Here is a 26,245-nt window from a genome sequence, read left to right as displayed (position 1 = left end):
AACAGCCTTTGACCTATTCTTGTAGAACGCCTTGCGGCCTAACGAGCAATAACAGCTCGAGCACAAGATTCATATAAAAGGTCAAAGTCTCAACTCACTGGGGCAAGGTTCTTGGTAACTGTCAGGCAGAGCAGTCTGTTGTGTTTTTGCTGTCCTTACAGCCAAGCAAATTGTCAGTTTTACATCGGCGTACAGCGTGGGAAGAAGTAATCGCAACAAGCAGAAGAGGTCGATTGTTCTGCCAAAAACGTCGACATCCAAAAAACCGGAGGAAGTAGGGCCGTAGACAGGACAACAACAGAGTCAAGAAGAAGAAATCCCTTATCCGGACAGATACTGGGTCGATGGCTATCTGGTGTTTATCCAACATACTGGGGATGACTGGATTGAGATTCATGGGTACATGACAGAAGATCTCCGTTTTGGATGCAAAATCACACCGATGGATAACGATAACTCACATCAGATCCGGACATTTTATTCGAGTGACCAGGACAAATTGAGGAAGGTGGTGAAGGACTGTATTATTGAGGATCCAATTACGACAGCCCTTCAGAAGAAGACACTACAAGGTATGGATCTGCTAGGTGGGCTAACGTGGATGTTCGACGAGAAAACTGTACGACAGGAGCTGTTGAGCCGTGGATGAGATGCCATGGTGAAATTTCACAGTTGAACTACACTGACGAGCCAAACAAACTGGTACACCTGCCTAATATCGTGTAGGGTCTCCGCGAGCACGCAGAAGTACCACAACACGACGTGGCATGGAATTGACACCATGAATCGTGCAGGGTTGTCCATAAATCCGTAAGAGTGCGACGGGGTGGAGATCTCTTCTGAACAACAGGCTATATGGCATCCCAGATCTTCTCAATAATGTTCCTGTCTGGGGAGTTTGGCGGTCAGCAGAAGTTTTTAAACTCAGAAGAGGTGCTCCTGGAGCCACTCTGTAGCAATTCTGGACGTGTGGGGGGTCGCATTGTCCTGCTGGCGTTGCCCAAGTCCGCGGGAATGCATAATGCACATGAATGTATGCAGGTGATCAGACAGGAAGCTTAGGTACGTGTTATCTGTCAGAGTCGTATCTAGACGTATCAGGGGCCCCATATCATTGCAACGGCACACGCTCCACTCCATTACAGAGGCTCCACCAGCTTGAACAGTCCCATGCTGACATGCAGGGTCCTTGGATTTATGAGGTTGTCTCCATACCGGTACACGTCTATTCGCTCGATACAATTTGAAACGAGACTCGTCCGACCAGGCAACATGTTTCCTGTTATCAACAGTCTAATGTTGGTGTTAACGGGCCCACGAGAAGCGTTAACTTTGTGTCGTGCAGTCACCTAAGGTACACGAGTGGGCCTTCAGCTCCGAAAGCCCATATCCATGTGTCATTGAATGGTTCGCACGCTGACACTTGTTGATGGCCCAGCATTGAAATCTGCAGCAATTTGCGAAACGGTTGCACCTCTGTCATCTGGAACGATTCTCTTCAGTCGTCATTGGTCCCGTTCTTGCAGGATCTTTTTCCGGGCCGCAGCGATATGGGTGATTTGATTTTTTTTACCTGAGTTCTGATATTCACAGCACACTCATGAAATGATCCTACGGGAAAATCTCCACTTCATCGCTACCTCGGAGATGCTGTGTCCCATCGGAGGGCCCAACTATAACACTACGTTAAAACTTACCTAAATCTTGATAAGCTGCCATTGTAGCACCAGTAACCGGTGTAACAACTGCGCCAGACACTTGTTGTCTCATATAAGCGTTGCGACCGCAGATCCATTTTCTACCTGTTTCTTTGGTGTTTTAGTGTAATAGGAAGAAACCACTGCTGTTCATTCTTGCAGTAGATCCGACTACTGGTGCGGTTAGTTTCAAGAAGCGGAAGACACCTGCAAGGTGACGGACTTGGTTGGCTTCGAAGTAAAGATAGAACCTCTCCCACCTGGATTTGACATTAAACCTCAATGTTATAAATGTCAAGAGCGTGGCCATGTAGCAAAATATTGCTCAAATAAAGTTAAATGCGGTAAGTGTGTCGGCAATCATGACAGCCACAACTGCACTCAGAGTACTGAAGATAGTACAACGTGTGCCCGTTGTGGTGGATCGCATGTTGAGAGCTGGTGTGGCAGCGAGGTCTTCGAGGTCGTAACAACGTCGGAGATAAGAAACAAGCGAAGTCGGAGGAAATAGATAAGAAGACGGGGAGACGAAGAAGATGTGGGAATGGCGAGACATCATCTCTTGACAAGATCAGAAGTGGTCCGGCAGCGCCCCTGAACCCATTGACCAACAGGCAGCCCTTTGCCAGTGACAGTGGTGGTGCGTTCCTGTCTCACTGCGAGGAGTTGGGGCAAGCGGAGCCGAAACACCGAGATGGAAAAGCCGCTGCAGTGGCAGAAGGCAGTGCAAGAGTAAAAGCCACGGATTCTGGGTTGGAGTTGCTGGTGAAGACAGAGGCAGTCGACGATGATGCAGTGAGGAAGCCTTTCCATCAGCTCGAGACCAGACTCCTGAATAGAGTCGAAGAGGTGGTTCACGCCGCACTTAAGACATCAAGATACCGCTTTGCACGTCTTTCAGTCCCAGCGTAGGTTTCTCCAGAGGTTTTCCTTAGGACTGTCAGCCGAACGTCAGGACTAACATCTCCTCCTCTGCCCCATAAGTGCTATACCTATCTGCCCTTGCAACAAGTCCTACCCCAATTAATACAAATAAATGGTGTCACGACTGAAAAGAACTAAGCTCCAGATACAGCCCACCCTCAGCAGAGGGGATGAACGATAAAAAAAGGTTCAGACAACATCTCCACAACATATTTTTCACCAGGACCCTTTTCCTGTTTTAATTTTTTCATGACAGAAACCAGCCACCTGCATCTGGCAGGGGTTGGCAGCAAACCCATATCTCAGATTTTCCCTCATAAACCTACTTTCAGAGACACAGCCCAACAAGCACAAACAACGGATGCAGTTCAGTCACCATTGCGTTCATTGTGTACAATGTCACTGGCCATCCAAAACACCTGACTGCCCCAGCAGGATCACAGCTTCTGTATCTAACAGCATAGTACTCCATGACCACTCCTTTCAGGCCACGGTCCATTCTCTGACCCCACACTGCTTGGAGCCCATCTGCCAACTACTGAGATGCCACTGTCGCGCCACAGAGGAGCCCTTGGGCAGAGACTTCTTCCTCCTGGTGGTTGGCGGCCGTAGCTGCGAGGATCTAGAGCCTAAGATACAATGGGCAATCGTTACTATCAGAATGGTGCTAAAAAACCGAAATGAAGATTGCCCCAAATAAATCAACCTATCTGTCCAACTGTAATGATGGATGGCTCACATGTGCTGGTGTAAGCTGGCGCCTGCCCCCCAGGCAGCAAAGAGGTTGAGAGAAGATCGACAGAGGCCAACGACAGATTCGCAAACAACGCACCACCAACGCCTTCTCGACCGCCAGTATTTAGATCGCCGCCGTGGACTGGAGGGCCCAGTGAGTGCCAGTCAGTCTTCGAGTGAATCAACAAGTCGAGTCACCAGTCGTAGCCCAGTGGGAGTCACAGTAGCAGTTAGCTCAGCCTCTAGCTCAGAGTCAGGCAGAACATAGCGACCAGAGGAGTGTACTTAGCGGACTTGTTCTTCAGCACCAGTGAGGCTAACGTGGTCTACTATGGAGAGCTTGTAGCACAACATCTGGACTATCTTGAGTTACGTAATTTTCTATTCTTATGAATAAAGAACGGAGTTAATTCAGACATGAAGTTTGTGTTATAGAAGAGGATACTGGCCACCGACCACCTTTGCTTCTCATGGTACAAGCCTACAGTGACAACGAGACGACACAAAATCACCGTTCTGCGGCGTCTTGACGATCGATACCTGGTAGTCGTCGTTGATCAAAATTGGAAATTTGCCACACGCATCAAGATCGTGACCAGAGATCGCCGAAAGTGCTTAATAATCTCACTGGAATCGGACATAAGAGATTGCACCTCCCGGCGAATCTAATTAAACTAGATCATATTCACTGCCATCGTGGGTTACGGCTCTGGAGTTTGGGCACACAGGCTCACGAGGGTCAAGCCGGCCATGACCGTGCGAAGAGTGCAACGGGAAATGCTACTACGTTCAATTGGGGCATGTGGGACTAGTCCCGGAGCGGCCTTGCTAGTGTAAATAGGGCTTTGCCCACTTGACATCAAAATACAGGAGTAGGAAGGCTCGTACTGGGTGAAGAAGGGTAGAACTGCAAAGGCAGGCGCGATCCTGGGGGTTAAAGCAGGGGATAAAGTCACGATTAAAAGGCGAGAGGAGCCGTGGCAAGAAACTTCGAAGGCCGACGAGACAGGACGAAGAACATACCAATTACTGTCAAGCATTAGGGAACGGTTGCAGTTGAAGTACTTTCAACCCATCAGAGGTCTGCGGCACTTTCTCACGGGGCATGGGCCCTATATGAAATATCTGTGCCGGTTTTGGAAGCGGGATACGTCTTCGTGTGACTGTGGAGCGTTGAAGGGCACTCCTGACCACGTGGTCTATGAGTGCCCAGCACACGACGCTGTGGCACCCGCCCTGAGACGTCAATTACCGAACCACTACGCCTACCATCTGATTAGACAGCAAAATACCTTCGAAATTCTTAGCAGCCTGGCCATCGAGGTATAAGATTTTGAGGGAATACTTGAGGGACAGCTGTGAACAGCAGAAAACGAAAGGTAAAGCGCCCATGCACTTGCCCTGTACTGCCGGGGCTTGGACTGGCCGATCGCCGTTAAGGTCAGAATCCGCTACGTCGCGGACCAGGAGGGAGATGCGTAAACAATTAAAGAAGGAATTTGCACTAGTATTAAGTCAGAAATAGATTATTTTAAGTAGAAATAGTCACTTGGAAGTAGTAGTTCAGCAGGAAAGCCAAGTTTCCAGTCCAGCCCAGTGGCAGGGGCACGCCCACTTGGGTTAGCTCGGTGGGCACGGCCTGAATAGTAGGTGTATAGATTACTGGCAGGCTTGTAACGCTGCAGATAGTGTAGTGCAGTAGAAAATTAGTGTAAATGCAGTTTTCAGAACAGTCAATAGTACAGCAGAAGTAGCTTGCCCTTTAGAAGCAACTGTAACAACACTACACGAATTAGCTGCATGATGAATAACATTGTGCATTGTAGGACCCACTAATCATTTAGGTAGTGGGTTATTTTGTATCATTACCAATGTTATGAATAAAAAATTAAAAAAAAATATGGGCACAGAACGGCACAACTGACAATCGAGAGGTCGATGCGAGCCGAGTGGCTCGGTGATGTACTGCGTTTTAGTTTTTAATTTTTTTAGTTCTGAAAGTAAAAAGATAGTCTTACTCGTTACATACATGTTCTCAAAACGAACTGTGTGATTGTTATCTCAATGAAGATTACATAGATATTGAGCAGTATTGTTGTGATAGTGCTAAAGCTTGAAAGATATACAGGGTGTTATGGGTGGTAAGTGAGAATGGTGTACTGAATAACATTACATCAGTATTTGCGCCATTTGCAGACTAATAATTATAGCCATTACAAGTCCTATGTTTTTAGGTTGGTTACTGTCTCCAAGTGCACGTGGCAAACGCAAGCCATTAAAACTTATTTTCCCTTTGGCAACAAGTCAGATACTGAAGCGTGGATGCGTAGATGCAAAACGGTTAGTCTGTACTGATAGGCGTAGTCCAGTTGTGTTGCTGTAGGACTGTGCAGAAAACATCTGGTCGTTAAGTTTGTGATGTGTTTGTGGGAAGTCTTTTAGACGCGGACAAAAAACAACCAACACACTGATGTGTGTACATTTTGAGCTACCACATGTAGAAATATCTGCAGTTATACACGTTACACCCTGTGTATGCATCTCATGTCTCAGTTTTCTAAATTATATATTGCTATATAACTTTAAGAACTCATTACTGTTTCTGGCCTCGACAATGATCCTAATTTGCTGTGTGCCAGCGTACAGCGAATGTTGTGCAGCAGTTTGCCTGAGAAAGTGCCGATGTTTGGACACGTGTCTGGGAGGTTGTTTGTGCTTGGTAGCACGCCGCAATGGTGTGAGTGGTGTCATATGATTCGTATTATGCATAACATTGTCGGCATATTATTAACAAATTGTCTAAAGAAATCAGTGACTCTGAAGATAAATATATTGTGAAAATGTGAAGGAACCGATAAAATAAACCTACTCTTTGTTCCGTATTTAATTAATTCTTCGTAAGCCTACGACTGTCACAGACTGTTCCTGAATCTGGCATGAAAGGATCCTAGAGCCAGATAAAGATTGACAACCCTCCCTGTGCAGCGCACCAAGACGATCAGAAAATTTTATGCAGCGAGAGGGAAATTACTAGGTGCGAAAAATGGTTCAAGTATGGTAAAACAGATAATATATGGTTAAGATTATATTTCGTTTTACCAAAGTATTAAAAAAATTAAATACGCTGTTGTTCGAAAATGTTCTTTTTATTCTACTTTTTGACCCAAGTAGGTGCTTGTCTTTGGTCTACATGACTGTAATTACGGCCCTGAACTCGGTCGTGCTCTTCTGCTGTGCAGTATATGGGAGACCTTACGATGCAGGAAGGACAAAAGACATCGAAGTTCAAAGAAAGGCGACTCGTTTTGTGATTTCCTGACAGATGTAACAGAGGTCACAGTTCGTGATAACTGACGGAAAGTCATCGAGTAAAACACAAGTGACTTCTGGCGTTCCCCAAGATAGTGTTAAAGGCTCTCTGCTGATTCTTATCTATATAAACGATTTAGGAGACAATCTGAGCAGCCGTCTTAGTTTGTTTGCAGATGATGCTCTCGTTTATCGTCTAGTAAAGTCACCAGTTAACAAAACAAATTGCAAATCAATTTAGAAAAGATATCTGTAGGTGCAAAAACTAGCAATTGACCATAAATAATGGAAAGTGTGAAATCATCCACGTGAATGCTGAAAGTAATCCGTCAATCTTCGGTTACGCAATAAATCAATCTAATCTAAACGCCGTAAATTCAGCTAAATATCTAGGAATTACAATCACAGACAACTTAAATGGGAAAGAATATATAGAAAACGTTGCGAGGAAGGCGAACCAAACACTGAATTTTAGTGGCAGAACATTTAGAAGATGCAGCAGAAGAGACTGCCTACACTACGTTTGTGCGTCCTTTTTTGGAGTACTGCTGCGCGGTGTAGTATCCTTACGAAATAGGATTAACGGAGTACATTGAAAAGTTCAAAAAAGGTCAGGAAGTTTTGTATTATCGAGAAATAGGGGCTGAGTGTCACGGACATGATACAGGATTTGGGGTGGACATCACATTAAAACAAAGGCGTTGTTCGTTGCGGCGGGATCTTCTCACGAAATTTCAGTCACCAACTTTCTCCTCAGAATCCGAAAACTTTTTTTGACTGCGAGCTACGTTGGAAGAAATGATCATCACAATAAAATGAGGGAAATCAGAGGTCGCACGGAAAGATAGAGGTGTTCGTTTTTTCCGCGCGTTGTTTGAGAGTGGTATAATTGAGAATTTGTGTGTAGGTGACTCGATGAACTCTCTGCCAGGCACTTGAGTATGATCTGGGGAGTATCAACGTGGTTGTAGACGTACATGTAGATAATGAGACTGAGAGTGTCATGGAGTTGATGAGCGACTGACAGTTATTAAAACAAACGTGTTTTTTATTGTATCAAAATATTTTCCCAAAATATGAACAAGTTTGTTTATGCATGTTATAATATTATGTTGCCTCCCACATATATAAGGAGGTGTGAGTGTAGCGATAAAATAAGAGAAACTGGAGCTCGCGAAGAAATTTTTAGGTGTTCATATTATTCCATTCACCACTCCAGAGTGGGACGACAGACTTAGTGCTTGAAAGTGATGTCTTGCATCTCCTGCCAAGCACTTAAACATCGACTGCCGACAGCTGTAGACAGAAGTTAAGCCTCGGTGATAGCTGCATCGGCATTGCATCAGAGCGTTGCAGGAACTGGTCAGCGATTAGATTTGTAAACGCAAGGGGACGATAGAATAGAAAAATTGCTTATCGTAGAGTGGAGATTTTCTCCCACTCTTTCTAACGAGTTCGTCAGACCAGAGACTCGGCATCCCACTTCTCTGATCATCGTAAACATCTTAACGGTGTTCCATAAACTCACGACACCATAGGGTCACTTTTCTTCTGTTGTTGTTGTGGTCTTCAGTCCTGAGACTGGTTTGATGCAGCTCTCCATGCTACTCTATCCTGTGCAAGCTTCTTCATCTCCCAGTACCTACTGCAACCTACATCCTTCTGAATCTGCTTAGTGTATTGATCTCTTGGTCTCCCTCTACGATTTTTACCCTCCACGCTGCCCTCCAATGCTAAATTTGTGATCCCTTGATGCCTCAAAACATGTCCTACCAACCGATCCCTTCTTCTAGTCAAGTTGTGCCACAAACTTCTCTTCTCCCCAATCCTATTCAATACCTCCTCATTAGTTACGTGATCTACCCACCTTATCTTCAGCATTCTTCTGTAGCACCACATTTCGAAAGCTTCTATTCTCTTCTTGTCCAAACTAGTTATCGTCCATGTCTCACTTCCATACATGGCTACACTCCATACAAATACTTTCAGAAACGACTTCCTGACACCTAAATATATACTCGATGTTAACAAATTTCTCTTCTTGAGAAACGCTTTCCTTGCCATTGCCAGTCTACATTTTATATCCTCTCTACTTCGACCATCATCGGTTATTTTACTCCCTAAATAGCAAAACTCCTTTACTACTTTAAGTGTCTCATTTCCTAATCTAATTCCCTCAGCATCACCCGACTTAATTTGACTACATTCCATTATCCTCGTTTTGCTTTTGTTGATGTTCATCTTATATCCTCCTTTCAAGACACTGTCCATTCCGTTCAACTGCTCTTCCAAGTCCTTTGCTGTCTCTGACAGAATTACAATGTCATCGGCGAACCTCAAAGTTTTTATTTCTTCTCCATGAATTTTAATACCTACTCCGAATTTTTCTTTTGCTTCCTTTACTGCTTGCTCAATATACAGATTGAATAACATCGGGGAGAGGCTACAACCCTGTCTCACTCCTTTCCCAACCACTGCTTCCCTTTCATGCCCCTCGACTCTTATAACTGCCATCTGGTTTCTGTACAAATTGTAAATAGCCTTTCGCTCTCTGTATTTTACCCCTGCCACCTTCAGAATTTGAAAGAGAGTATTCCAGTCAACATTGTCAAAAGCTTTCTCTAAGTCTACAAATGCTAGAAACGTAGGTCTCCCTTTTCTTAATCTTTCTTCCAAGATAAGTCGTAAGGTCAGTATTGCCTCACGTGTTCCAACATTTCTACGGAATCCAAACTGATCTTCCCCGAGGTCGGCTTCTACCAGTTTTTCCATTCGTCTGTAAAGAATTCGCGTTAGTATTTTGCAGCTGTGACTTATTAAACTGATAGTTCGGTAATTTTCACATCTGTCAACACCTGCTTTCTTTGGGATTGGAATTATTATATTCTTCTTGAAGTCTGAGGGTATTTCACCTGTCTCATACATCGTGCTCACCAGATGGTAGAGTTTTGTCATAACTGGCTCTCCCGAGGCCATCAGTAGTTCTAGTGGAATGTTGTCTACTCCCGGGGCCTTGTTTCGACTCAGGTCTTTCAGTGCTCTGTCAAACTCTTCACGCATTATCTTATCTCCCATTTCGTCTTCATCTACATCCTCTTCCATTTCCATAATATTGTCCTCAAGTACATCTCCCTTGTATAAACCCTCTATATACTCCTTCCATCTTTCTGCCTTCCCTTCTTTGCTTAGAACTGGGTTTCCATCTGAGCTCTTGATATTCATACAAGTGGTTCTCTTCTCTCCAATGGTCTCTTTAATTTTCCTGTAGGCAGTATCTATCTTACCCCTAGTGAAACAAGCCTCTACATCCTTACATTTGTCCTCTAGCCATCCGTGCTTAGCCATTTTGCACTTCCTGTCGATCTCATTTTTGAGACGTTTGTATTCCTTTTTGCCTGCTTCATTTACTGCATTTTTATATTTTCTCCTTTCATCAATTAAATTCAATATTTCTTCTGTTACCCAAGGATTTCTATTAGCCCTCGTCTTTTTACCTACTTGATCGTCTGCTGCCTTCACCACTTCATCCCTCAGAGCTACCCATTCTTCTTCTACTGTATTTCTTTCCCCCATTCCTGTCAATTGTTCCCTTATGCTCTCCCTGAAACTCTCTACAACCTCTGGTTCTTTCAGTTTATCCAGGTCCCATCTCCTTAAATTCCCACCTTTTTGCAGTTTCTTCAGTTTTAATCTACAGTTCATAACCAATAGATTGTGGTCAGAATCCACATCTGCCCCAGGAAATGTCTTACAATTTAAAACCTGGTTCCTAAATCTCTGTCTTACCATTATATAATCTATCTGAAACCTGTCAGTATCTCCAGGCTTCTTCCATGTGTACAGCCTCCTTTCATGATTCTTGAACCAAGTGTTAGCTATGATTAAGTTATGCTCTGTGCAAAATTCTACAAGGCGGCTTCCTCTTTCATTCCTTCCCCCCAATCCATATTCACCTACTATGTTTCCTTCTCTCCCTTTTCCTACTGACGAATTCCAGTCACCCATGACTATTAAATTTTCGTCTCCCTTCACTACCTGAATAATTTCTTTTATCTCGTCATACATTTCATCAATTTCTTCATCATCTGCAGAGCTAGTTGGCATATAAACTTGTACTACTGTAGTAGGCATGGGCTTTGTGTCTATCTTGGCCACAATAATGCGTTCACTATGCTGTTTGTAGTAGCTAACCCGCACTCCTATTTTTTTATTCATTATTAAACCGACTCCTGCATTACACCTATTTGATTTTGTATTTATAACCCTGTAATCACCTGACCAAAAGTCTTGTTCCTCCTGCCACCGAACTTCACTAATTCCCTCTATATCTAACTTTAACCTATCCATTTCCCTTTTCAAATTTTCTAACCTACCTGCCCGATTAAGTGATCTGACATTCCACGCTCCGATCCGTAGAACGCCAGTTTTCTTTCTCCTGATAACGACGTCCTCTTGAGTAGTCCCCGCCCGGAGATCCGAATGGGGGACTATTTTACCTCCGGAATATTTTACCCAAGAGGACGCCATCATCATTTAATCATACAGTAGAGCTGCATGTCCTCGGGAAAAATTACGGCTGTAGTTTCCCCTTGCTTTCAGCCGTTCGCAGTACCAGCACAGCAAGGCCGTTTTGGTTAATGTTACAAGGCCAGATCAGTCAATCATCCAGACTGTTGCCCCTGCAACTACTGAAAAGGCTGCTGCCCCTCTTCAGGAACCACATGTTTGTCTGGCCTCTCAACAGATACCCCTCCGTTGTGGTTGCACCTACGGTACGGCCATCTGTATCGCTGAGGCACGCAAGCCTCCCCACCAACGGCAAGGTCCATGGTTCATGGGGGGACTTTTCTTCTATAACTTCGGTAATCTGATATATTTAGCTCGGTTTGTTAATTACCTCACCCATTGTAACCGTGAAGGCAACGAACCAGTTGGCACTTTCTACGCATGTGCGGACCGATCGATAATTCCAATCGCTTTTTAAACGTGACGGGCTATTAATTTGAAAACGCCGCCTCATATTTTCTACATGACTGCTCTGTAAATGTGAAGTTTGGTGACAGTCTGTTAACTGGACTTATTACCATACTCAATTGTCCCAATAGCTGTGTGGATAGCCAAACTAGCCGCATTCACTGCCAGTCAAATTTGGAGGCTGTTACTCTGCTATTTTTTTCTTCGCAGAGGTGAATGAAAAAAAAAAAAAAACGTTGAGAGACAATTACTCGCTTCCACTACGAGCCGTCATAAACGCAAGAAATCGTCAGAAGCGCTGCTTGTTTAAATAAACATAAGTTTTTTTTATTTCTTTCCGTATATCAATCGTTTCAATAGATTTTTATGTACTGTTTATCATCTCTAGTGATTACTTAAATGTGTGCTATTCGGATTCCAATAGCTTTACACTTCTTTTGTTAAGTACGACCAAGATTGATGTAATTCTTAAAATAAATTCATTTTCAGACGCAGTTTCATATACGCTGATACATTACGAGTTTCTTTAACGAATTGTCCTTCTGTGCAGTACACTGGTGTTACAATTTTATTGTCATCCATACAAATTATAAAAACGGTTGTACATCTCGTATATGTATGTGCCACATATCTACCTAAACCACTGTAACGATTCCAGCCAAACTTGGTACATTTATCACTTAGTGCCTGGAAAGAATCGCTTTGGGAGTGAGAAACCCTATCAGAGGGGTAGTGATGGGGGGCGAGGAGAGGGAGGGGGGAAGGTGAGAAAACCGAGTAGCCCACGATGCGCGAATTCCCATAGTTAGACATCTAGTATTTGAGAATGAGAGCACTTACGGTCTTGCAACGAAGTTTAAACATAAAACTTTTAGAAACCATTCTCGCCTACAATCCCAAAAAATGATGAAAGAGAAAAGGTTAATCGTTTGCAACATTTTTGCTGTTTACGCAGTAAAACTGCCACATGAAACGTGACATTTTAGTTTATTACTAACTGTATTCGTTGCCCGCCAGGTCAGCCGTGCGGTCTAACGCATGGCTTTCCGGATTGGGAAGGAGCGCCTGGTCCCCGGCACGAATCCACCCGGCGGACTTGTGTCGAGGTCCGGTGAGCCGGGCAGTCTGTGGATGGTTTTTAGGCGGTTTTCCATCTGCTTCGGCGAATGTGGGCTGGTTCCCCTTATTCCGCCTCAGCTATACTATGTCGGCGATTGCTGCGCAAACTTCTCCAAGTACGCGTACACCACCATTACTCTACCACGCAAACGTAGGGGTTACATTCGTCTGGTGTGAGACGTTCCCTGGGGGGGGGGGGGGGGGGTCCACCGGGGGCCGAAACGCACAATAACCCTGAAAAAGTGGTTCGGTGTTGGGCGGCGGAGGGGTGGACTGCGGTAGTCGTCGTGGGGTTGTGGACCACTGCGGCTGCGGCGGGGACGGAGCCTCTCCGTCGTTTCTAGGCCCCCGGTTAACATACAATACAACTGTATACGTTACAATTTATTGGCAGACACCACTGAATATAGCAGCAAAATTGTATCAGTGTACGGCACATAGTTCAGTAGATATGACATCATGAACTATGACATGCGTGAAAAACTCTGCATCATGCGAGACGTTTAAATTTGCTACTTCGTTGATACAAATTCCACTCATAAAGCTTTTGGTGGACAGTATCCATGTATTCCGTTGAATGTACCTACAAGAATATGTCATTGTGCGACACATAATTTAGGAGATGTGATATCATAAACACTGAGATGCGTGAAAAACTGCCGCATCATGCATGACTTTTTAATTTATTATTTTTTTTAATACTAACTCTATTGACAACACATTTTGCAGACAGTATCCACATATGCCACTCAATGTGTCTAGAAAAATATATCATTGCAAGACATATAGTTCAGGAGATATGACATCATAAACACTTAGATGCTTCAGAAACTGCCGCATAGTGCATGGCATTTTAATTTATTACTTCTTTACTACTGACTCTATTAACACTTCACAGTAGCCATATGTGAGACTGGACGTTCTCGCAAAATTATATCACTGTGCAGCACACAGTTCAGGAGATACGACGTCATAAACATTGAGCTTTGTGAAACTGCAGGAGGAAATTTGCTAGAGATGCAGGTCAACTACGTGTAAAAATAAGTGCCAAATGTGTTAAATATATGTGAAATATATTTGGCATGTGAATACCCGAGCAAAGCCATGGGCAGAATGCTCATTTTAAACCACTGCAACGATGTCAACTTAATTTGTTGCACACATAAGTTACGATCTGGAAGGAGATACTGTGGGGAAGGAACCACCAGCCTCCTCTTGGGGTGTGAGGGTGATGACACAGAGAGAGATGTGGTGATTTGGAGATGGACAGAAAGCGAGGAGGGACGAGGAGATGGACACAAGTGGAGGAGGCTTGGGGTAGAGAGAAGGGGAGGGAGAAAAGGACAGAGAGGGGGAGATTAGGAGTTGGATAGAGAGGGGATAAAGAAGGTGGTGGACAGAGAGAGGGGAAAGGGACTGATATAAGATTGGAATAAATAAACATTGGGTATTCAGCTATCAATTTTATAAGTCGTATGTAGGATTGAGCAGAAGTTTTGATTTTTATTGTCGGATCTGTAGATGACCGTTTTAGAGCGTGAAGAAGATAAGGTACAAAGGTAAATACGATTCCGTTTGGAAATAAAAAATCATCTTATGTTTTGCATTGGTTGAGAATTTCTCAACTCGAAACAGCCCTGCTCGTGCCTGTTGAAGTAGTCACATTCCTACAAAAGATGTTGTGCATTTTCAGAAAAAGGAGATGAATATTGAGAACAGAATAAAATGAATAACGGAAGGCAGTCCATGCTTTTACATCCCTTCGAAGACGAGATCACTGCAAATGGAGCAGACTGAATACGAGAATTATGGGCAAAGACCACGGTCATGTCGTTCGCCTTAATCGAAGTGGGACCCCACAGGAAACCTAACTCAATATGACCGAACAGGCACTTCAGTCTCGCATTTCACGGTAACGGCTGCGAAACCAGTGCTGTAATCACCAAGATTGCTCCTCTGGGACAAGAATGACATCATTGCTACACAGGGAGTTCCACTACCGATGCAATCCTTTTGACCGGCGTTTGCGTGGTAGGCAATACTGGGGAGGCAGGGAAGTGGGCGCAGTGACCAGTGCGCAGAAGCAAACAGATTTCTGCTACTGTGCCCATGACGTCACTGAGGAACTCTCGGAGCCTACACTTGGGCACTGGAGGCCGTGTGATTCATGAGTGTTATAGTTTTCCATTCATTACTTTTGTCTCAGGGACTTACTTGTAAGTAAAGGCCTTTTGAGTATTTGTAAGCAATTTCAGGTTGTGTTGTTGTTGCCCACAATACTAACAATCGTAGCACAAAACGGACCGAAGTAGGCCGTCTTGCTTTCCCTCGTGTTGCATGTTTCCTTTGGGTGTGGCTGTCGAAATGCTGTGTAAAAGACGCTGTGGAAGTTGCAAACGCTGTAATAGGCTCTCATCATGTCAAAAAAGCTAAATGTTCTTCAGTTTCAACATTTCATTGACAGGCAACAGAAACTTTACTTAAATTACATAAAGCGTTTATTAATGGTTTTGTCATTTATTAGGCGACTGGTTTCGAACCTTACAGGTTAATTTTCAAATGTGGCCCCCTGAGGCTGCACTGCCAGTGCCTGATCTTAGTGATAAACACTGAGTGGCAACACAGGCTCTATAAATGTTGGCACATGCCTATTACCAACTCAGAATCAAACTCTAGCCATTTTACGATATTGGTTTAGAGAAACGCTCAAGAACTGAGTATATTTTGCTGTTTTAGACCTTTCTACTTGTTTCTATGTGGTTATTTAAGTCACCACTGTCTGTTCAAAAGATGGACAAATTAAAGGGTGTAGCAGTAATATACTGGCAGTACCAGAATAGAAATTCACATTTTCGCTAAAAAGTAAAGCGTTCCACAAACACATTGCGTAAATGCACGGTTCAAGTATTATAGCGCTGGTCCCGAGGCTGAGGCTGTTCCTCATACTTAGTGACGTCACAGCGCCGGCCAGTAACAGTGCAGAATGCTTAGTGCCCAACCGTTCCAGACTAATCCTCTGCTCTGTTAAATCCGAACACCTGCTATCCTCAAGTATAAGTTCATTTGTACTTGTTAAGGGCATAATTACTTGTTTCACTGCATCTCGGTCTTTATGATTATGGCTGATAGCTACCTCTTACTGATTGTTGTGCCGGCCGGGGTAGCCGAGCGGTTCTAGGCGCTACAGTCTGGAGCCGCGCGACCGCTACGGTCGCAGGTTCGAATCCTGCCTCGGGCATGGATGTGTGTGATGTCCTTAGGTTAGTTAGGTTTAAGTAGTTCTAAGTTCTACGGGACTGATGACCTCAGAAGTTTAGTCCCATAGTGCTTAGAGCCATTTGAACTGATTGTTGTGGCTATTGACAACAGGGTATACTTTCTCATTATGGCCTAATTAGTTACCGAACATTAATAATTGAGTTCTATCACTAAGATTAATTGAAATAGTGCACGATGGATAACGCGCCCGGCGTCAGTCGGCAGCAAACACGATCAGCATTTGCCCATACCGTTTGCCTTTAAACTTTGAACTATTTTCATTCTGGGCTTAGCAGCTTTTGATTTAGTGATTCTCTTTGACTGGAAAACTGTTGGGTTTACGTATATGACAAAATCTGTGCTTGGATATTTTCTACACAGATTAGATTCATTTCTCAATAGACAACAGTGGTAGTTTCAGCTGCTATACGACATTTATATTTACCAGACTGCATGTTATAATTTCCAGTGGAGATTAACTAGGCCTCCTACGATCACTCTATGGATGTCACACTATTAGGTAGCAAAAGAGTTTTATATAGTGGATTGTATCTCATCTCACATTACTGGCATACGGGAATCTCTCTGATCCTAAATACTGCGATCTGAATATCATTGTGCATGTGAAGGCTAAGCAACTGAGATCGGTAGAGCACCTATCGACTATCAGATCTCATTATAATGTAACTGCACTACAAAATGCCTGTGCTACCTGAATAACTGAGGCAGGTGTCAGCCAATGGGAAAAACGCTACTCCGTACTTTATTAGCACAAAACACAATGAAATGTTGTCTTAGTGATTACATCAGATAGAATATTCGAACATGATTTAGCTATACATTTCTCTCGTAACTTATGTTACGTTTAGTTAATGAAAATTAGCAACTGTAGGAAAACTGTGCCTGCGGTTCTTAGTGAATTTACTGCGATGGTCTAAATAATTGACTTGGCAAAACAACGCAGAAACCTCCTGATACCCACAGTCCAGTATACTAGACTACGCAGTTTAATTTTTTTCCGCTAGATGCCACAACTGAATGCCTACTGTGGCAAAGAAGACCTGACATCTGGCGGCAAGGTGGTGAAGTTTTTGGAGCTCTTAAGTCGCATTCAAATGGTTCAAATGGCTCTGAACACTATGGGACTTAACTTCTGAGGTCATTAGTCCCCTAGAACTTAGAACTACTTAAACCTAACTAACCTAAGGACATCACACACATCCATGCCCGAGGCAGGATTCGAACCTGCGGCTGTAGCGGTCGCACGGTTCCAGACTGTAGCGCCTAGAACCGCTCGGTCATCCTGGCCGGCTTAAGTCGTATTCTGGAGTGTAATGGATGTTGTATGGAAATGGCGTCACAGAAGAGCAAGTGTATGAGTGAACGCATTAAATGTAAGTTAATTATATGTGATTTTGAGTCGAAATAATTCTGTTCTAAGTTCTAGGCGACTGATGACCTCAGAAGTTAAGTCGCATAGTGCTCAGAGCCATTTGAACCATTTTGAACATCGTTCAAAAATCGAATCAAACGTGTCAACGAAAGGCCACCCTCTGAAATTAGAGCTCAAAGAACTGAAAGTTTTCGTTGACATTAGCATGGTATAAGTTGCTTGCAGTATCCTCATATAAGAATGTACTGGGAGGACAGATGGCGTGTTCCAGTAATTAGTGACAACATGTCACGTACAAGATGTTTCACATTACGATTATCTCTGAAAGTAGTGTTTGATGAAACTGTGTCAGAGGATGAACGTAAAACTGATCGCCTTTGGAAACTACAACCAGTTATTGACAGAATCAGGAACGGATGTTTGACACAAAGCAGGGACCAATACGTATGTGTAGATGAGATGATGGTTCCTTTTTCTGGTGTATGCAGTCTCAAACAGTATGTTCCGAACAAACCAAATCCAGTTGGCTTGAAAGTATGTGTTTTAGCGAATCCAAATGGAACTGTCCTGGATTTTATTTTCTACCAGGGTGAAAGAACTTTCCCAGAATTAACTGCTTCTGGATTTTCATTGGGAGTGTCTTCTGTACTTAAAATTACCGAAAGTCTTACACCTTGTCACAGTACTTACCATGATCGCTACTTCACAAGTGAGAAATTAGTGCCGGCCGCTGTGGTCTAGCGGTTCTGGCGCTGCAGTCCGGAACCGCGGGACTGCTACGGTCGCAGGTTCGAATCCTGCCTCGGGCATGGGTGTGTGTGATGTCCTTAGGTTAGTTAGGTTTAAGTAGTTCTAAGTTCTAGGGGACTTATGACCTAAGATGTTGAGTCCCATAGTGCTCAGAGCCATTTGAACAATTTTTTTGAGAAATTAGTCAGTGAACTTCTGAGTCGAGGATTTCTATCTACTGGTACAATCAACAGTCTTAGAATACCGAAAGAAGCACGACTAAAAAGTGATAAAGACATGAGAAAGGAAGGAAGAGGTTCCTGTGATATGTTGGTTCGACAAGATGAGAAAATTTGTGTTTTGAAGTGGCTGGATAGGAAAAGTGTGACCATGACGTCATCAGTCCATGGCGTTGAGCCCACAGATTCTTGCACAAGGTACAGTAAGAGAGAAAAGAAAAGAATTCAAGTTAAAAGACCAGCTGTTGTCAAAGAATATAATAGAAACGTGGGTGGAGTGGACCTTGCTGACAGAATGATGTCTTATTGTCCCATGCGAGCTAGATCTAAGAAATGGACAATTAGGACAATTTTACATCTTCTGCATCTACGTGTTGGCAATTCATGTCTGCAATTTCGTCAGGACAAATGCCGCCAAGGAGTTTCTAAAAAGACAATTCCTTCAATGGGAAAATACAAGCTTTCTTTTGGGGAAATGCTCATCTACAGCAATGACAAAAACTCCCGAATACTAAGTGAAGATCCAGAAACTGAAAATGAATTTCAGAAACCAGCAGTCAAACGGAGGTGTAATCCAATTCATATGCCACGTGACAGCAAAAGGATAAGCGGTGTGAATCATATGCTAGAAATAGCTGACATAAAGGACTGGACAAAATGCAGGAAGCCAGGCTGCAAAAGAAAAACCAGAACTTCATGCCAAAAGTGCAAAGTTTTCCTGTGTCTGGTTCTAAATCGAAACTGTTTCGCTGAATTCCATCAGGATAAATTAGTATGATTTGAACTGCAGTTGCAGTGCTGGTAATTTGTACTTTATAAAATTTTCTATGGAAAAATATATTCGTGTTATATTCAGGAAGTTTTGTTAATTTTATTTCTATAATGGAATATGTTAATAAAAGTGTGATATTTCTGTGAATGTGTATGGAGTTGTAGGTGTGACTTTTTTCTGATAATAAACAGTAATTTCAGTTCATGAAATTTTTTTTAAAATATGATTTACTGTTTCACTAATACAAAAGCAATGCTTGAGACCCGAAGTTCAGTATACTCTACCAGTCATTCTGAAAAAAGTAAAATTGCAAAAAATTTCCTGTTTTAATATGTATTTTAGGCACATCTGGCCCCAAAAAGAGTATATTCTAAATGGAATTAAAGAAAAACCCCTTTGGGCCTCAGGAGGGAAATCAGTCTCATATGAACTACCACCAAGATTGAAGTTAAGTAAAATTCAAATACTCCGAATTCCACCACAGTTCATCATAGAGTAATGATTACATAGTAAATGATAAGAATTCCATTATTTACTGAGCTAATATTGCACCCTGAGCCTCTGTACAATGCACAATCTTACGGGGCCACACTTGATAAACAACATTGTTCTGCCATTCATCACAAAGAAAACACGAAAATTTATCATCATTAATCAACAAAAATGCTCTCATTGGGTCGCAGTTTTTCCTAGCAATGATCGTACATTAATTAGGAAACATACTAATAATTACAAAGTGCTGAGCACTGGCTATCTAACGTGGCACGAAACACAAAACCAATACAACGAAAACCATCTTAAATTAGCAAAATGATACCTCAAATTTATCTCAGAGCAGTCTACATCACATCCGATACCTACTGCAGTAAATATTTCTGCACAATTACGGCTAATTATCAGCTTTAGTATATGTTACTAGCAGGAGTGCTAGCTGTTCTGCACTTTGGAGTCATAAAGAAAACCCGTGAAATGTTAAAATAAAACCGGTGAAATTATTCGGTCTGACCTTCTACCGTACTTAGTAATAACTACCGGGTGTTGAAGGTGCATGGAACATCTGAAATTTAGCTTAGGGCTCCTGTACGAATTCGGCGCGAATTGCGCTCAACACCAACACACAAAGAAAAGTCGTGAAAATCAAACAAAGTCAGTCAAACAGTACACTGTGACGAAGCGTTTTACATGCTCTCTTCATTGAGGGGCTTTGAGTTATTGATTATCAAATACAAAAGTCACCACGTTAATGCCACGCCCGGGTTCCCGTGTTCGATTCCCGGCGGGGTCAGGGATTTTCTCTGCCTCGTGATGGCTGGGTGTTGTGTGCTGTTCTTAGGTTAGTTAGGTTTAAGTAGTTCTAAGTTCTAGGGGACTTATGACCACAGCAGTTGAGTCCCATAGTGCTCAGAGCCAACCACGTTAATGACCAGCGCCATCTCTAAAGGTCGTAGCAATGCGATTTCAACGATCTAAAATAACACGACAATTACCACATCTCCTAGCAGTACCTCTCTATATCGACCTTACACAAAACATTTAGAACATGACAGAAGATGATATACCACAATTCCCTACTATATTCTCTTATGACATCGGGACCCTTGACGTGGAGACCTCCACTCTCTAGACCCTCGTACGTACAATCCAAGATGGCGCACCACTGGGCGTAGTTTGAGCCACTGGGCGAGGGAGGAGGGAGGAGGGGGAAGAAGCCTCCCGCTTCCGAGTTTTCAGAAGCCCTCTATAGCTACTGACGCGATGTGATACTTTCGCCAACCTTTTTGCACAATCTTGCCCACAGATTTCTCTTTGGAAAACCGTCACCCTCTACTCATCTCTGGTTAGTGCTAAAGTTGTACAACCCAAGACAATCATATTGTCATCGAGTCATTTTCATGGAAGCGTAAAGATGGGACTCAGGACACACATTTGCACATTTGCATTTACAGATCCCGAGGTCCTTGTGTGAGAAAGAAACCGTGCGTAGCCACTTCTTCTGCTACTACAACTTGCTATTATTAATACGATGATTCCTTATGTAATCAACCCACAGGCTTAAACAGAGTGTACAAATAGTACCGCTTCATCGTACTCTTCCTGTGGACCTCGAAAGGACAAGTTGCGATTGTTGCATACACCGCACCCTCTTTTTGGACTCTGGCTGTTCGTGCATCGGTTTTAGCAATCTCTCTCTCTCTCTCTCTCTGTCTCTGTCTCTCTCTCTCTCTCTCTCTGTGTGTGTGTGTGTGTGTGTGTGTGTGTGTGTGTGTGTGTCTATGTGTGTGTGTGTGTGTGTGTGTGTGTGTGTGTGTATGTTTTTGTAGTTAGAATGCGGATGGCACTCGGTAGGGTGAGTGGTGGTGGTGACAGGTCAGTGGGCCCAGAGACACACTGCTGACTGACCAGTCATCACGTGTCCAGCATCAGCTCGCAGTGGCTGCTCCCGCTCTGGTGAGGAGATGGTCGTGTGGGCGTCCTGCAATCCTGACATCGGGCTGGGAAGCGGCCAGAGGTCTTACAGTAGGGTATGAACCCGACGCCAGCGGCGCGTTCTGCGACTGAGTCCCACTGCAGAACAGGTGCACGCAGAGATTCGGGCCCCACACGCATCCACCGTGGAGAGGAATGGAGGCTGCCGTGCGCGGGACGTGACCTGACCTGCTAGTCCTGGGCAGGAGTCTGGCCACGACAGGCGTGGACGGCTGCTCTGTGGCACCCAGTCTGGCAAGGAGACTCAGTGCAGGTGGCCTGACATGGTCTCGAACCCATGGCTGCAGCTGGCAGCGCCCGTCGTCTCGTCCAGTGTGGACCTGGTGTCATGCTGGACTCTGAATGAATCCGTCTGAACATTCGTACCTCTTCATACAGCTCGGAGCTGTCTCTGTTCTATTGCTATCCAGCCACTGGTCGCATGGCTCACAACAAGGTCTTTTCCCTGGTGTGGTGACATGGCCCTGCCCACTTCAGCTATTACTGATGCACGGTGCAAGTTCTTGCTGGGTGCAGTTAGCCTGTCTTGCGGTTCTTTTGAGTGTGTATTATTATTATCATTATTTTAAATTTGTGGTAAGTTCTATGGGACCAAACTGCTGTGGTCATCGGTCCCTATGTGTATTATTCTAACAGGGGGAGGCCATCACGTTGGGATCACTGATTTACTTCAGACTTTGTACACCTTTAGTAGGCCAGTAAAACAACATAATGTGCAAGTAGTAAGGTGCACTATTCTGGCAATTCAGGAGAAATTGTAAAAGAAGTTTCAGGCGTCAGTTATGGAGCTGACGTATCTACGCATAGCTGCCGCCCGCTGAAGGTCATGGTGGTCAAGTGGTCAGCGTTAAAGCTACGTGAGCCATACGTGTATGAGGCGAAGGTTCGACTCGTGCTCAAACTTAGTTTTTAATCGATATTTTTTTCGTCACTGGTCATATTATTTAATCTGTATGCCATTCGAGAGGTAATATAATTTAAAAAAAATCACGTGTATTTGCACGAAGTTTTAGTGAAATTCATTTTATTTGACTGCTTACTATTTTAATTAAATTTAATTATGAGAACAAACATATTTATAACTGAAACTTCCTGGCAGATTAAAAATGTGTGCCCGACCGAGACTCGAACTCGGGACCTTTGCCTTTCGCGGGCAAGTGCTCTACCAACTGAGCTACCGAAACACGACTCACACCCGGTACTCACAGCTTTACTTCTGCCAGTATTTATAACTATCGACAAATAAATGAAGAAACGCCTAGAGTTTTCCTGAAAATGCATGTCTGTCGTGATTTCCGGGATGCCTTATTCATGCAGTCTGGTAAGGTACGCGCAACTACTTTGCGTCCGCAGCTCGTGGTGGTGCGGTAGCGTTCTCGCTTCCCGCGCCCGGGTTCCCGGGTTCGATTTCCGGCGGGGTCAGGGATTTTCTCTGCCTCGTGATGACTGGGTGTTGTGTGATGTCCTTAGGTTAGTTAGGTTTAAGTAGTTCTAAGTTCTAGGGACTGATGACCATAGCTGTTAAGTCCCACAGTGCTCAGAGCCATTTGAACCAACTACTTTGCACCTCGACGCTTCGGGCTGCAGACACAGAGGCAGGCCCCATCTGGCAGTTAACCCGCATAGCGGTAAGACGTTGCTAATGTAGTGAGAACGAATAGCGTAGATGTGAATTTTTTGAATGTCACGGAATTTACACTTATTACTATAAAAGTGAAGTTTTGAGAGGTAGTCAAACTGCCGTCTCATATAAGTTCGCCTTACGAAGTGCGAACGCTAACCACCTGACGACTATGAACTGCAATGGGCAGCACCAACGCATAGATACGTCAGTTACATAACAAACGCTTAAAAGTTATCTTGGGATATTCTCGGAACTGCCAGAGTACTGCACCTTACTACTTGCACATCATGTTGTTTTAATGACCTGCCAAAGGCGTACAGAGTTGAAATAAATCCGTGACCCCAAAGTCGTGGCCTCCCTTTGTAAGCTACATGTCGCCACACGGTGCTTACCGGACCTTGGCTGCTACTGCAATATTGTACGCCTGCTCAGCTGGGTGGTAACGTGCTTGCCTCCCACGCACTGGGCCCGGGTTCGATTCCCGGGCGGGTTGGAGATTTGCTCCGCTCGGGGACTGCGTGTTGTGTTGTCATCATCAATGCATCCTCATCACCAACCGCAAGTCACCCAATGTGGCGCCGAATGAAATAAGACCTGCGCTTGGCGGCCGAATCCGACTGGGACATCCCGGCCAGCAATGCCGTACGATCTTTTCATTGAAATATTTTGTGGCGGCTTTCTTATAACTTCTTAGTAATCACACTAAAGCAACGACACTAAAGCAGCATAAGCTGACAGACCTGCGAATAAACGTAAATTGAAACGTTATAAAGACTGACCATTTCAGGAACTGTCACTCGACGTCATCAGGTGCGGATGCAAGGGGCAGGGTTGTTCTATAGTCATGACCCCCTCCTTTCAAAGAATGTATTACTAAAGTGTTTATATTATTATATATGCCAGTTACCCAGTTTTTAAAATATTTTTCAGGAAAAAGAAGCATGAAAACTAAGAGACTCCAAAGTTGCAAGGAACTGTAGAAGTTACAAGTCACGTTTAAAAAGGTGAGGGCCTGCTCCTGGGGTTGTGCTTGCTGCTTGACTGCTGACATTACAGTAATGTTAAGGCGTTCATTCAGCGTCGACAGTGAACCCGACACTGTTCGTTAGGCACAGATAGAATCAGCAAACCGCAGGAAGATCTTTAAGGCAAGGCAGGAGTCGGAACAGATTCTGAAGTAACAGAAAGGCTGACTTTCCCAATACAGGGTGTTACAAAAAGGTACGGCCAAACTTTCAGGAAACATTCCTCACACACAAAGAAAGAAAATATGTTATGTGGAAATGTGTCCAGAAACGCTAATTTTCCATGTTACAGCTCATTTTATTACTTCTCTTCAAATCATATTAATCATGGAATGGAAACACACAGCAACAGAACGTACCAGCGTGACTTCAAACACTTTGTTACAGGAAATGTTCAAAATGTCCTCTGTTAGCGAGGATACATGCATCCACCCTCCGTCGCATGGAATCCCTGATGCGCTGATGCAGCCCTGGAGAATGGCGTATTATATCACAGCCGTCCACAATACGGGCACGAATGTCTCTACATTTGGTACCGGGGTTGCGTAGATAAGAGCTTTCAAATGCCCCCATAAATGAAAGTCAAGAGGGTTGAGGTCAGGAGAGTGTGGAGGCCATGGAATTGGTCCACCTCTACCAATCCATCGGTCACCGAATTTGTTGTTGAGAAGCGTACGAACACTTCGACTGAAATGTGCAGCAGCTCCATCGTGCATGAACCACATGTTGTGTCGTACTTGTAAAGGCACGTGTTCTGGCAGCACAGGTAGAGTATCCCGTATGAAATCATGATAACGCGCTCCATTGAGCTTAGGTGGAAGAACATGGGGCCCAATCAAGACATCACCAACAATGCCTGCCCAAACGTTCACAGAAAATCTGTGTTGATGACGTGATTGCATAATTTCGTGCGGATTCACGTCAGCCCACACATGTTGATTGTGAAAATTTACAATTTGATCACGTTGGAATGAAGCCTCATCCGTAAAGAGAACATTTGCACTGAAATGAGGATTGACACATTGTTGGATGAACCATTCGGAGAAGTGTACCCGTGGAGGCCAATCAGCTGCTGATAGTGCCTGCACACGCTGTACATGGTACAGAAATAACTGGTTCTCCCTTAGCACTCTCCATACAGTGACGTGGTCAACGTTACATTGTACAGCAGCAACTTCTCTGACGCTGATATTAGGGTTATCGTCAACTGCACGAAGAATTGCCTCGTCCATTGCAGGTGTCCTCGTCGTTCTAGGTCTTCCCCAGTCGCGAGTCATGGGCTGGAATGTTCCGTGCTCCCTAAGACGCCGATCAATTGCTTCGAACGTCTTCCTGTCAGGACACCTTCGTTCTGGAAATCTGTCTCGATACAAACGTACCGTGCCACGGCTATTGCCCCGTGCTAATCCATACATCAAATGGACATCTGCCAAATCCGCATTTGTAAACATTGCACTGACTGCAAAACCATGTTCGTGATGAACACTAACCTGTTGATGCTACGTACTGATGTGCTTGATGCTAGTACTGTAGAGCAATGAGTCGCATGTCAACATAAGCACCGAAGTCAACATTACCTTCCTTCAATTGGGACAACTGGCGGTGAATCGAGGAAGTACAGTACATACTGACAAAACTAAAATGAGCTCTAACATGGAAATTAAACGTTTCCAGACACATGTCCACATAACATATTTTCTTTATTTGTGTGTGAGGAATGTTCGGCCGTACCTTTTTTTAACACCCTGTATAGGCAGGACTACTGAGAGAAACATCATTCTCCAACGCTCGTAAAGCCTTAGATTACAGACAATGTTCGCAGTCACAGTCCTTATTGGAACACTTATAACTGAGAAGGCATACTTCAGGTTTTTGTTGAGTGCGCCCCGAAGTTATCAAAATTTTTGGGAGTTTGTTACTGTGAGACAAGCACTTATCAGATTTTCGGACATATGCTACT

Source organism: Schistocerca nitens, chromosome 2, assembly GCF_023898315.1.
Source record: "Schistocerca nitens isolate TAMUIC-IGC-003100 chromosome 2, iqSchNite1.1, whole genome shotgun sequence".
NCBI classification, from domain to species: Eukaryota; Metazoa; Arthropoda; class Insecta; order Orthoptera; family Acrididae; genus Schistocerca; species Schistocerca nitens.
The sequence above is the reverse complement of the archived record's forward strand: the minus strand, read 5'-3'. Positions refer to the sequence as shown.